This window comes from Eulemur rufifrons, chromosome 7 (assembly GCF_041146395.1).
Source record: "Eulemur rufifrons isolate Redbay chromosome 7, OSU_ERuf_1, whole genome shotgun sequence".
In the NCBI taxonomy this organism is placed as follows: domain Eukaryota; kingdom Metazoa; phylum Chordata; class Mammalia; order Primates; family Lemuridae; genus Eulemur; species Eulemur rufifrons.
Window position 1 is genome coordinate 179,934,297 of NC_090989.1, and position 13,078 is coordinate 179,947,374.

Here is a 13,078-nt window from a genome sequence, read left to right on the forward strand (position 1 = left end):
GAGTAGCAGACATGTTTCCTTTGCCTGCCTTCATCCCCTTTTCTGTCCTCTTTTGCATTATTATGTTAGGATCAGTCAGTATCAATTAGGAGATCATCCTAGATCTCACAAGAAGAGCAGCTGCACCAAGCAAACCTACCCCCATACTAAAAACTTCCAAAGTGTGTTTTTGGTCTTATCACTTAATTTTTGAGGTTCATAGTAAAATCCCTGAGAACAAGTGAGTATAATTTGGAAGGCAATTCAGCTCTGTGGACTTCTGCAGATGTCACAAAAATCGCCTTTGATGGATAATTTCAGAAACAAGGAAAGCACCATTAACTGGAGTAACTTGGAGAAGCACAAGTAAAAGCCACTGTTATCTTGACCGTATTTGAGTTAAGTAGAGGCTACAGGCAAAACCTGCACATCCCTGTTAACTTTATCAGTATTCAACATAAGACATTCTTAGAGGAATGCAATGTTTGCTTTGGTTTTGTTGAAATGATTGACATGATTATGTCAGCTGCCTGACTCAGTGAACAAAATGCTATGGCATTTCGATGCAGGGAACACATATCAGCTAAAGGAAAACAAAATCCCTTTGCATGCCCTAGTGTTTTCAACAAAGATCTAGAGAACAGTTAGTATGGTTCTTGCTGGTGCTTTCCTTTATTTAGATGGAATAAATACTTCTCATGAATAAATAGAATGATCAAAAGAATATTCTAAAAAGGGTAGCAGAAGGTACAGTGCAAAATGTAAAATTATGAGCATATAATAGACTATGTTTTCCATACAGATATTAATAGACAGGTAGATGGGTAATCAGATAGATGAATAAATAGATATCTAGATAAAGATTGATTCTAGGTATATACCATATCTTCATTTAATTTAACAGAAAAGAAAATCATCAATCAAAGATGCAAGGTATTTTATTTCACAATCCAAATGTTGTTAGAATTGACTGTAATAAAAATATTTTTGCCATAGGGTTTTTCGTGGTACATTAAAATGAAGAAAAATATTTTCCCATTTACTAATAGGTCAAGTTGCTTGCTTCCAGTGATCATAATCTATTATCCAGGAAAATGGAGAGAAGAAATCAAGAAGGAGAAGAATAGTCCATTCATACACAGTTGGGTTCACAATTAATAAAATTTTGTGGTGGTGGTTGCTTTCTTTTACACAGACTCAATATAATGAAATTTGCACTACCTTTAGGCAACATTGAGACCAGTAGAAGAAAAATGTAACATAAAGTCTTGAAATTTTGTCAATATAAGAATTTTAAAACATATTTACTTGCTTAAACTATTTTATGGCCATATGATTTGCATTCAATAAAACGCACAAATCCTATGTGTTCATTTTGATAAGTTATGACAATTGCATACACTTGTGTAACCAACACCCTAAACAAGATATAGAACATTTTTTATCACTTTAGAGAGTTATTTTATATGCGTTTTTATTCCATTTCTGCCCTGAAGTGGAAACCACTGTCTGATTTACACCAAAACCAGTTTGGTTTTGCCTGTTCCTAGATTCTTATACATTGATTCATGTGCAACATGTTGTCTTTTGTGTCTGACTTCTTTCAATCAATGTAATATTAAGATCCATGAATGCTGTTGCATGTATAATTAATTTATTTCTTTTTGTTGCTGCATAGTATACCATTGTAGAAATATTCCAAATTTATTAATCTTTTCTCTGATTTATATTTGAGTTGTTTCTAAATTTTGTCTACTATAATTAAGGCTGCTATGAGGATTCTTATGCAAGCCTGTTTGTGACACATTTTATTTTTATTTGATGAATACCCCGAACCAGAATTGATGGATCACAAAGTTTAATTGTATATATCTAACTATGTTTAACTGTGTAACTGTTTTTCCATGATGTGCCATTTTATGTTCCCACCTGCAATCTTTGAGAATTCGAGTTGCTCTGTGTGATAAGTGAGATAATGACCCCCCCAAACATGTCCTAATAGCCCAAATCTGTGAATTTGTTACCTTACATGGTAAAAGGGACTTTGCAAATATGATTAAGTTGAGGATCTTGAGATGGACAGGTTATCCAGATTATCTGGCAAGCCGAGTATAGTCACACAGTCCTTATAAGAGGGAGGCTAGAGATTCTGAGTCAGGAAAGGAGCTGTAGTGATGGAGATGGGGGCAGAGGGAAGAGAGAGACGGAAAGAGTGAAGATGCTCTGCTACTGGCTTTGAAAATGGAGGGAGATGCTATGAACCTGGGAATAAAGGTAACCTCTGAAAATAAGAAAAAGTAAGGAGAGTCTCCAGAAGGAACTTCCAACACCTTGATGTTAGGACTTTTGACTTTTGACCAGTAGAACTGTAAGATACAAAAGTTGTGCTTTTTAAAGCCATTAAGGTTGTGGAAATTTGTTATAGCAGCAACAGGAAACTAATATATTAATAATATGCATTCTTGTCAGCTTTTGGGATTGCCAATCTTTTTAAATTTCATCATTTTAGTGGGTGTGAAAGAGTTTAGCATTATCATCTTAATTTGCATTTCCTCCATGACTAAAAACGTTGATCATATACTCTTTGACTGTTTGTGTATGTTTTGCTGCGAATAATTTTTTTCAAGTTTTTGTTCATCATTCTACTGAATTATTACTTACTCTGTTGTTATCAGAAGCTTTTATACACAGTTGACTCTCGAACAACACAGGTTTAAACTGCGTGGGTCCACTTATATGTGGATTTTCTTCTGCCCCACCTCTGAGACACCAAGACCAACCTTCCTCTTCCTCCTCCTCCTCCTCAGCCTACTCAACATGAAGACCACAAGAAGAAGGAACTTTATGATGATCCACTTGCACTTGATAAATAGTAAACATATTTTCTCTCCGTTAAGATTTTAGTAATAACATTTCCTTTTCTCTAGCTTACTTTATTGTGAGAATATAGTATATAATATACATCATATAAAATATGTATTAATCAACGGCTTATGTTATCAGTAAGCCTTCTGGTCAACAGTAGGCTATTAGTAGTTAAATTTTTGGACAGTCAAAAGGTACATACAGATTTTCAACTGCACAATGTGCCAGCGCCCCTAACCTCTGCATTGTTCAAGGGTCACCTGTATTTTTGATGCAAGTTCTCTTTCAGGTCTATGTATTGTACATGTTTTTCCAGTCCATGGCTTGCCTGTTCATTTTCTTAATATCATCTTTTGATTGAACTGTCACTTTTAATTTAGGTGAATTCCAGTTACATATTATTTTCTTTTATGATTAGTGTTTTTGTAGCCTATGAACTTGTTAGCCTACCTCAATGTCACTAATTCTCTTATGTTTTCTTCTAGCAGCTTTATGGCTCAAATATTTATCCTTAGGTTCATTCTAGATTTATTTTTATCTATAAGGTGATATAAGAATTGAGATACCTGTTTTCTTCATTGTTTCAAAACAATTTATTAAAGTATTTCCCTTACTCATTTAATTGACTTGGCACCAAATTATTAACTCTTGACAAAAATAATTGGCCTCTAAGTAGTCAGACAGGAGAAGCAATGTTTTTATTTTATAGCAATTTAAATAATGCAGAGCTCATACAAGGACTTGTTAGAAGCTAACTAACACTGGTCATATCTGAGCATATACAACAGATTTATTATAACCACTTTAAAAATGGGAAGTTTTTAGGTTTCAACACACAGATTAGGACAGAGAAAGCATATGGTAGAGTGAACTATCTTTTTGACCAGATGGTGCCTTTTCTAGGTGATCTTGATAAAGACAGGAGGCAAACATGAAAACTTGATGAAAAACTATTTGTGATGCTGGGGGACATCTTAGCTTTTGAACCACTTTTAAATTACAGGATGAGATTATTTCATAATTATGCATAATTCCTAAAATTCTTCTTTGGCAAAATAATAAATTTTCAATATTACCAAGAACCCATTTAGTATACATGGAGTGTTTCAGCAAGTGCAGAGGTGCCTAGTTGGTTAAAATTCAATACATTGAGCTGTCATGCTGTACATTCGTGGAGTACACCTTAATGGGCATTTTCCCACCTGTGCAATTCCTCTGTTTTCACCTCTCTAGCTTCATATTTCATAAACTACTCTAATTATAGTATTTATTATTGACCTCAGGCAGAAGAAGTTTGAAAGGATGGAAAAAACATATGCATTTTGTCTCCATGGACAGCAAATCGCTGAGCTATTATTCCTGGGAAATCCCAATTCATGGGAAATCACATAGACAGGCTTTTGCCGTAACACTAATCAGCTGCCTGAACTGTATATATTTCAGTTCTTTGGCTGTGTCTATTTCTCCCTGCAGAAAACTGTAATATATCTAGATTTTTCTAATAATTCTCTGAAACTTTATTGCTAATGAATAATTCTTTGCCACTTTTAGTTTCCTGTTATTCTGCTCCTTTGTGTCATGGTTTAGATAGTTTTATCTATCAGGGTTAGGAATCTCTGCAACTTAGATAGTTAAATGATCTGCTAACTAATTTCAATCATCATTTTAAAACAAATCCCGCTAATTCATGCAGAGTCCTAATGTTTATATACAAAAGCTTTTGCCCAAGTGACATGGTCAGTAGTCTCACTAACCCCCTTTTATTTTATGTGTGGAGATAAAAGAAAAAAAAAATTGATGTTGTCCCAGTTACCCAGCATACATATGCAACTAAAACAAACTTGTTAAATCATGTGTGATCTTTTATTTTTTTGACTGAAAAGGACTAAGTTTGCTGCCCAGAGAAGTCACTAGGGAGAAAGAAAAGGCAAACAAATAAACTTATCTGGAGTCAAAGGTCTTAAAGAAATTGTTGCTTCCTGTAAAAGGCTGACAATGTCAGGGCTCCTAGAGTTTCCCAGGGCTGAAGTCAGAGGCAGTTGCCTGCCGTCTTCAAATGCCTCATTCATCATGCTGGTTGAAGAGTCACAACCTTGTCCAAAATATCTGTGATTCAAGTATGACCCATCCAAAACACAAAAGACAAAAGCCAAAAAATACATACATTTTTCCTAAACTCAAAAATAATGCCTAATTTTTTATACTTTGTTATTCTTCAACAATTGTTATCTTTATTTTATGAAATAGAACAACAAATGCTTATCTTCTTGGTCTTTCTGTTTTAGACATGCGTTCCACTAATTGTACCACTTCAGTGAAATTAATTATATAACACTGAGCTAAATTCCTTTATATATTATCTGTGTAGAAAAAAGTAGAGTTTAAAATAATTATCGAGGTAAAATAAGTGAAAAAAATAAAACAAGTATGGGTAAAGTGATTATATCATGGAAAAGTGACACATGTGTTCCAGGCAAACTGAAGCTTGAGTTTTTATTCAACAATTAACTAGATGACCTTTGAGCAATTAGCTAACTTTTAAATGCCTTGATTTAATACTTCAATGAGTTATTGAATGAGAGTGTTTAAAACACACAGAACATTACCATCAATAAATGCTATTAATATTTATCTTACTTTAATATTAACAAAAATAATACTTGTACAACTCATGTTTAAATATGTGATATACTGAATTGAATCTACTATGAAGCTTCATTAGGTACTTATAATATTCAAATATATTCTCTGAAAGCTGTGAAAATGTACATTTTTAAGAAGTAGATTTACATGCAGCCAAGTTGTCTTCTGATAACATACTCTCTTGATATATAATTAGTCCTATACTTGGAATCATTCAGCTTTATCTTTACTCAGAATCATAAATATTAAGAATTAGAAGAGCTAGCTCTTCTACACTTTCCCTGCCAATTGCTCTCTTGCCTACTTTTCAATACCTCTAACTTAAAAAAAATAAAAAAATAAAAAACAGAAAAAAGCAACGAACTCACAAACATTCCAGGGAAGTCCATGCCGTTGAAATATAGTGCCCACATTTTCATATAGCACTGAAATCTCCTCCTGGAACTTTCTATCATTAGGCCCAGTTACATTCTTTTGTGTTATATACAACACTTGCATATACTCTGGAGTCATCTGTATGCTAGGTTAAAAATGAGTTGCTTCAGTAATCAGTAACATGCCATGGTTCTAAATTCTCTCTCATCATCTTGCTTATCACCATAAAATATTTTCCATCTTGTCTTTATCCGTTTAAAATTGTCATGCTGAAAACTGATGTGAATAATCTAAATACTTGTGACTCTATTATTTCTACATATTTTATTCTATTTTTCAAGAGACTTGAATTCCAATAAATTAGTTCCCTTAGAACTAATTTGGTATCCCTGCTACCAAAAAAAAACCCTGAATGATCTGACTCCTAAGTGATTATTCTAGCTAAACTAAATCCATGTTGACACTATCCCATTGTTAATAAACTCAGGCTTAATTACCAACCAAAAGTATGCATGAAAGTCTATTGTAATATGTGTAATGCATCTTGGTGTAATATGCATATTTGACTGTGATCCATATTTATATTTTCTAAAGAGATAAAATCATCAGGATTTTCTTAGATTCAAAATCTATCAAGTTCCTTGAACTACAACATATGATGAATTCTAAAATAAATTTAAGAATTAGTTCACATTTCAATGGCAAAGCATTAACATGTGTGACTAAATGTTAAAATTTAATGTCATTCTTTAATAGTTTAGCAGTTTTTCGGCTCGGAAAATTATAATAATGGAAAATCTATGATAAATTGTATATTTGTGTCCTACTTTCTATTTCTTTTCTGAAAATATATAATTATCATTTGACTTATTTTCCATATCGGCCATAGGTCATGTTTGAGAAATAATCTCTAGTACATATAGAAAATTGGGGCTTTGTTATAAGTATTAACTAATTCTGAAAAAGTAGTAAAGAAATGTTCAACCTTTTTTTTTTTTTTTTGCTTTAGTAAAACAATGCTGCATCCTCTTGTGTTAAAACCATTGAAAAACCAAACAAAGACATGTTCTTTGAATTGATGAGCATCTTGAGAATAGAATACATACCACTGACACTGGACTTTTAATATGGTATTGTTTAAAAAAGTACTATTGGCTGCAAAATGAGAAAGATTTCTTTTTTCTTTTTTTCCATCCTCTGTATATGCTGTGCCTATATCCCCAGAAGGCAAGCTAATGGTATGTGAAAGGGCTTTAAATTTTTCACTCAAAACAATCATGTAGGGATAAAAAAAGAACATGTCCTCTTGAAAACTCATTGTATATTAAATCACAGATCTAAGACAAACACGCCTTTTAACTTCATTCTCAACAGGATGGGCTTTTGTGGCCTTGCTGTTTGTCATGCATTGTCAGTGGGGAAAGCAGGTAATCACAATTAAGAATGAACACATTTTCAACTTTTAAAAACTCAAAGAAAGGGAGAATTTAAGGTCAGTTTGAATTAAGCATCAATAAATTAGGTCAGCTTTAGCTGGTGGATTCTAATAAACTCCAGAGCCACGCCCTTCTTCCAAGCACAAGACTGTTGCTTCAGTCATTGCTCCTGTAATTCAAGTTCCATCTCTCCTTAAAAATTCATATATTCACTATCTAGGAATATCAGACTTGCAAAGCTGGCCCTAAGTGAATACTCATCCAGGTGCACCTGGGCTTCAAAAAGGTACCAATGTCTTGGCTGTGGTATCTAACTTAAACTCAGCAGTGAAGAAAATTCTAAAGTTATCTCTGGTAACTTTTAACTAACTATCATCCAATTTTATTATCTGTGCTCTTATAAATTATTTTTTCTTCAGTATATCACTGCTTGTGATTGAGTCATGGGATCTCAGATATATAAGGAAGTATGAAACCTACAAACTGTTTGAAGCACATTTGGAGAGAACCACCGTGCCCAGAAACTCAACAAAACATGACCTTTTGCTTTTTGAAGTAAACCTTCCATAGAGACACTCTCTTGCGTTTCCATTCTTGGATCCAATTCTTTTACTTGAGATTATATCAAAGTTTTCTCTGTCTTTTATATAATGAGCCTTTAATATTTGAAGTGTTCCTCTTCCCCTACCTCATTTAAGGTCATCTTTATTCAATCTTAAACATCCCCAGGTTTTTAGCTGTATTTACTACTGTACACATTAGTTTCTTTTCTGTTATTTTGTTGTGTTTTGTTGTTTGTTTATTTGGGTTTTTCCAGCTTTATTACCATAAAATTGACAAATATAAATTGTATGCATTTAAGGTGTACAGTCTGATGTTTAGATATGCATATGCATTGTGAATGGTTACCACAATCAAGCTAATTAGCATATCAATGACTTCACTAAGTTATTTGTGTTTGTGTGGTAAGAACACTTAAGATCTACTCTCTTGACATACTTCAAGCATACGATACAGTATTAACTATAGTCACCATGATGTACGTTAGATCTCCAGAACTTATTCATCTTGCATAACTAAAACTTTGTACCCCTTGATCAACATCTCCTCATTTCCCCCACCTCCAACCCCATCCTTCTATTCTGGGATGCTATGAGTTTGACTGTTTTAGATTTCTCAAATAAGTTGCATCATGCAGTATTTGTCTTTTTCTCTCTGTATAATTTCACTTAGAATAATGTTCTCCAGGTTCACCCATGTTTTTACAAATGGTAGGATTTTCTTATTTTTAAAGGGTGAATTATACTCCACTAAATATATATATATATATACACACACACACACACACACACATATATATACACATACCTCCACATACACATATATATCTCTCCACTGGTAGACATTTAGGTTGCTTCCATATCTTGGCTATTGTGACTAATATTACAATAAACGTAGGAGTACAGATATCTGTTTGAGATAGTGATTTTATTTTGTTTGAATATATACCCAGAAGAGGAATTGCTGGATCATTTGGTGGTTCCATTTTTAATTTTTTGAGGAACCTCCATACTGTTTTCCATAATGGCTGTATCAATTTAAATTCTCACCAACAGTGTGCATGGGTTCCTTTTCTCTAAATCTTCACTAATACTTGTGATCTTTTATCTTTTTGCTAATAGCCAGTCTACCAGATGTGAGGTGTTATCTCCTGATGGTTCTGATTTGTATTTCCCTGAAGATGAGTGATGTGAAGAATTTTTTCATATACGTGATTGCCATTTGTATGTCTTCTTTGGAGAAATACCTATTGAGGCTGTGAATATACCTAACCCTAACCCTAACCCTAACCCTATATCTTGATAGTGTTATATGTAGTTTTTTGCTATAGAGTTGTACGTGTTCCTTATATGTTTTAAATACGAACTTATTAAATGTATGTTTTGCAAACATTTTCTCCCATTCCATAGGTTCTTTTCACTCTGTTGATTGTTTCCTTTGCTATGCAGAAGGTTTTTAGTTTGATGTAGTCCAAAGTGTCTATTTTTGCTTTTGTTATCTGAACATTTGGTGTCATATACAAAAAATCATTGCCAAAACCATTGTCAACAAGATTTTTCCCTATCTTTTCCTTTACAAGCTTTATAGTTCCAGCTCTTACATTTGTTTCTTTAATCCATTTTGAGGTAATTTTTGTACACTACATGGTATAAGATAGGTTTCTGATTTCATTCTTTTGCAGGTGGATATTCATATTTCTCAACACCATTTATTGAAGAGAATATCCTCACTCCATTGTGGATTCGTGGTGCCCTTATCACAGATTAGTTGACCATATATATGTGAATTTATTTATGGACTCTCTATTCTGTTCCATTGCTCAATGTGTTGTTTTGATTACTACAGTTTTGTAATGCAATTTGACACCAGGAAGTGTGGGCTTTTTTCTTGTTGCTCAAGATTGATTTGGCTATTCAAGGTCTTTTTTGGTTCTGAATTTTGATTTTCAAAACCAAATATGGTTACTCTATTGAACAAATTTCTGTTTTTTTCCTGAAGGCATCCTTTCCATATATCCCAGAAGTCAGTGGTCTTCATGGATTGGTGCCACTGCCCTTCCTTAACATTCCAATATGTGCTACATAAATTTGAAATTCACATAAAAAAAAGAAGCAAATATATCTATATACCTCCCCATGTGTTCATCTTGCAAATAAAACTGAATGAGCAAAAGAACAGACAATAAGCAACAATAAAGAGAAAGAAACAAAAAGACTGGGTAACCTAAAGCAGGAGATGAAGGTGAGTTTTCCCATTGGAGGACCAGGTGAAAGAACTAATTAATTTGTGTCTCAATTTGAAATTTCCAAGGGTTCTTCATAGATCATTCATACCATGACATGATCTGTTACCTACTGCCACTTTGATTCCCATTCCAGACGCATGTTACTCTCTCTCACGTGTGTTCTTATTTCCTTGGAAAATATACTTGTGGCATTGTAAGGAAAACTTTTCGCCTGTAATCCCTCTTCCTAGACTCTTCTTTCCTGTTCTTTCTCTAATCATTCTTCTTGGTTCATTGAGTATATTTCCTAAAATCAAGAAACTTGACCTTCTGGTTATTAGCAAACAATGTAATTTTTTCTCCACTGTCATATTATCCTATTACCTCAAATAGCCCATGGTGACACCTTTTCAGTCCAGTCAATTTCAACAGCATTTGGATTTAGAAATGGAATTCATTGCAACTTCCATTGCTAATTTCTCTAAAGCAATATAAAATAAACTGTGGTTTAGATCTAGAATCATTATTTCCTACACTCCTCCACACACTCCCACATACATATTATTGTGTGCTCACATTTTTACAATTGTACAAACAACTTTGCATTGAGTCTTTTACTAGTTAGTTATGCTTCTCTCTCAACGTGAATATTCTAAATAACATAAAACAATAGTGAGAAGTCTTCTTATCTTGTTGAATATATTTAATATTACAAATAATTTCGTTTTTATTTAATCCTCTTGTGCTTTATACATTTAAATTCCTGTCTTTCATTGTATCAAGTAAGTCACATATTCACGTCTATCGTATGGAAAAACGGTAGCAACTATTAAGAAATATTAATTTTTAAGAAGGCTTATCTGCATCCTTCCTTTATATGGTATACTGCCTTTCAGAATCCTGGGAGGTGTTACTGACATATCTAATTTTTGAGCTCATTGATGGCATGCTATATATTACAATGTATTACATTTTTTATACTTCTAGTTACTGGAACTAAAACACAGAAAGCACCAGATAAATTTCAATAGTACATATGGTTTGATAATTTCAAATCTTAAAGCTTATTTTTCTATGTTTAAATTTTCAGCTCTTCTCTGTTTTTTTTTTTTCCAAATATATTGTATTCCTAAGTTCTCTGTTTATATTTAGGCATGAATAACTTAACAAACCAATTTAGGAAGCTGGTGTGGATGTCTTTTTCACATACTGGCCTCTACCCCTGGACAAGAGAAGTGACTGTCAGCAATTGCTAATTTTTAGACGTATGAGCAGGGAACAGGCAGTCGTGTGCCCTACTCCCACCCTTCACACCCCCCAGTTAAAAGTGATGTTGGTTCTATTCCATGTCTCAGAACCTGCTCTTGGATCCCCAGCCTGGGCAGTCAGATTGATCAATTTCTTTAGAACATATTAATCTGCATTTGGCATGAAAGAAAATACCCCACTGCATATGTGGCTGGGGGGGCAGCATAGTTTAGTTAATTTACATACCTATATTTTCCAACCTGAGGTCACCGTAACTACCAACTTCAAGGACTATTTTGTGAAGAATAACTTTCTCCTCCTCTGAGTCATTTTCTGCTGATTCTCTGAGCATTTCAGTTCATGCATAAATGTGATGTCATTTGTCTGCCTACTACCAGCAATGTGTCTTTGTCTCCTGGTGTCTGCCTTTCCCCCATTCTTAGTATCTTTAGGAATTATTCTCTATTTTAATGTCCTGTGGCCAGAGGGGTTATGGGGGTTTACGTAACTGTCATAGGAAGCCCTTTATACATTTGGATCCCATCACTTTGGGATCACTTTGCATTTCATAATTCTATCTCTTGTACTCGCTCATCTTCATTCTATTCCTAGTAGGCAAACCATTCCCTTAGGGTAACATCACCAATACATAATATAATCATCCCTTTAGTTTCTATATACTACAAAAATAAATTCAGCTGCTTTTAAATATGACTACTGAAGAAGATGAGGCCGGGTGCAGTGGCTCACTCCTAGCACTCTGGGAGCATAGTTTTGAGCTCAGGATTTGAGATCAGCCTGAGCAAGAGTGAGACCCTCTCTATACTAAAAATAGAAAAAAATTAGCTGGGCATGGTGGCGCATGCCTGTAGTCCTAGCTATTCTGGAGGCTGAGGCAGAAGGATTGCTTGAGTCCAGGAATTTGAGGTTACTGTGAGCTAGGCTGACACCATGGCACTCGCCTGGGCAACAGAGTGAGACTCTGTCTCAAAAAAAAAAAAAAAAAGAAAGAAAGAAAATGTCCACTTATCAAAGGGTATTTCTGGCACTGAGTGGGTATACTCTTTATCTCAAGAACTTTAATTCTAAAGGAACCTGTAATGAATTTCACTTTTAGACCTTCCTCTGCACTTACTTAAATTTGTTTTTACAGGTCTTGCCCTCTTTAAGCTGGCTTGTTTTATAATAAAGAACAACATCGAGATGTTTTGTGCCTATATATGCAGACTGAAATACCTTTCTAAAATCCTTTAAACCCAGTTAAATTCTTTCATCAAACAGAACCTTTTCCTTGTATTGAACATTTGTTAGGTGTTAAGGTGAACAGAAGTATCACAAGTTAATATTGAATATTTGCCAATATTGCCTTTCAGAAGAGGAATTTTTAAAAAAATATGTGTGGATTTTTTTTCTTCACAACATCCTAAACAGAAGAAAATTTTGGTCATATTATAAACGTGGAGTGGGATAAGTTCTTTCAGAGTTATCTTGCATCTAAGAAGCATTTATAAATATTTTCATTGAAATTTTTATTGAAACAATTATAGAATCAGATGCATTTGTAAGAAATAATATGAACAGATCCTGATATACTTTTCCCAGATTCCCCCAATCACAATATTTTGTAAAACTGTAGTATAATGTCATAACCAGGGTATTGATATTGATACAATTTCTCCAGTTTACTCAGATTACTCCAATTTGGTTTGGATTCATGTGTGTGTATGTGCATGTGTGTGTGTGTGTA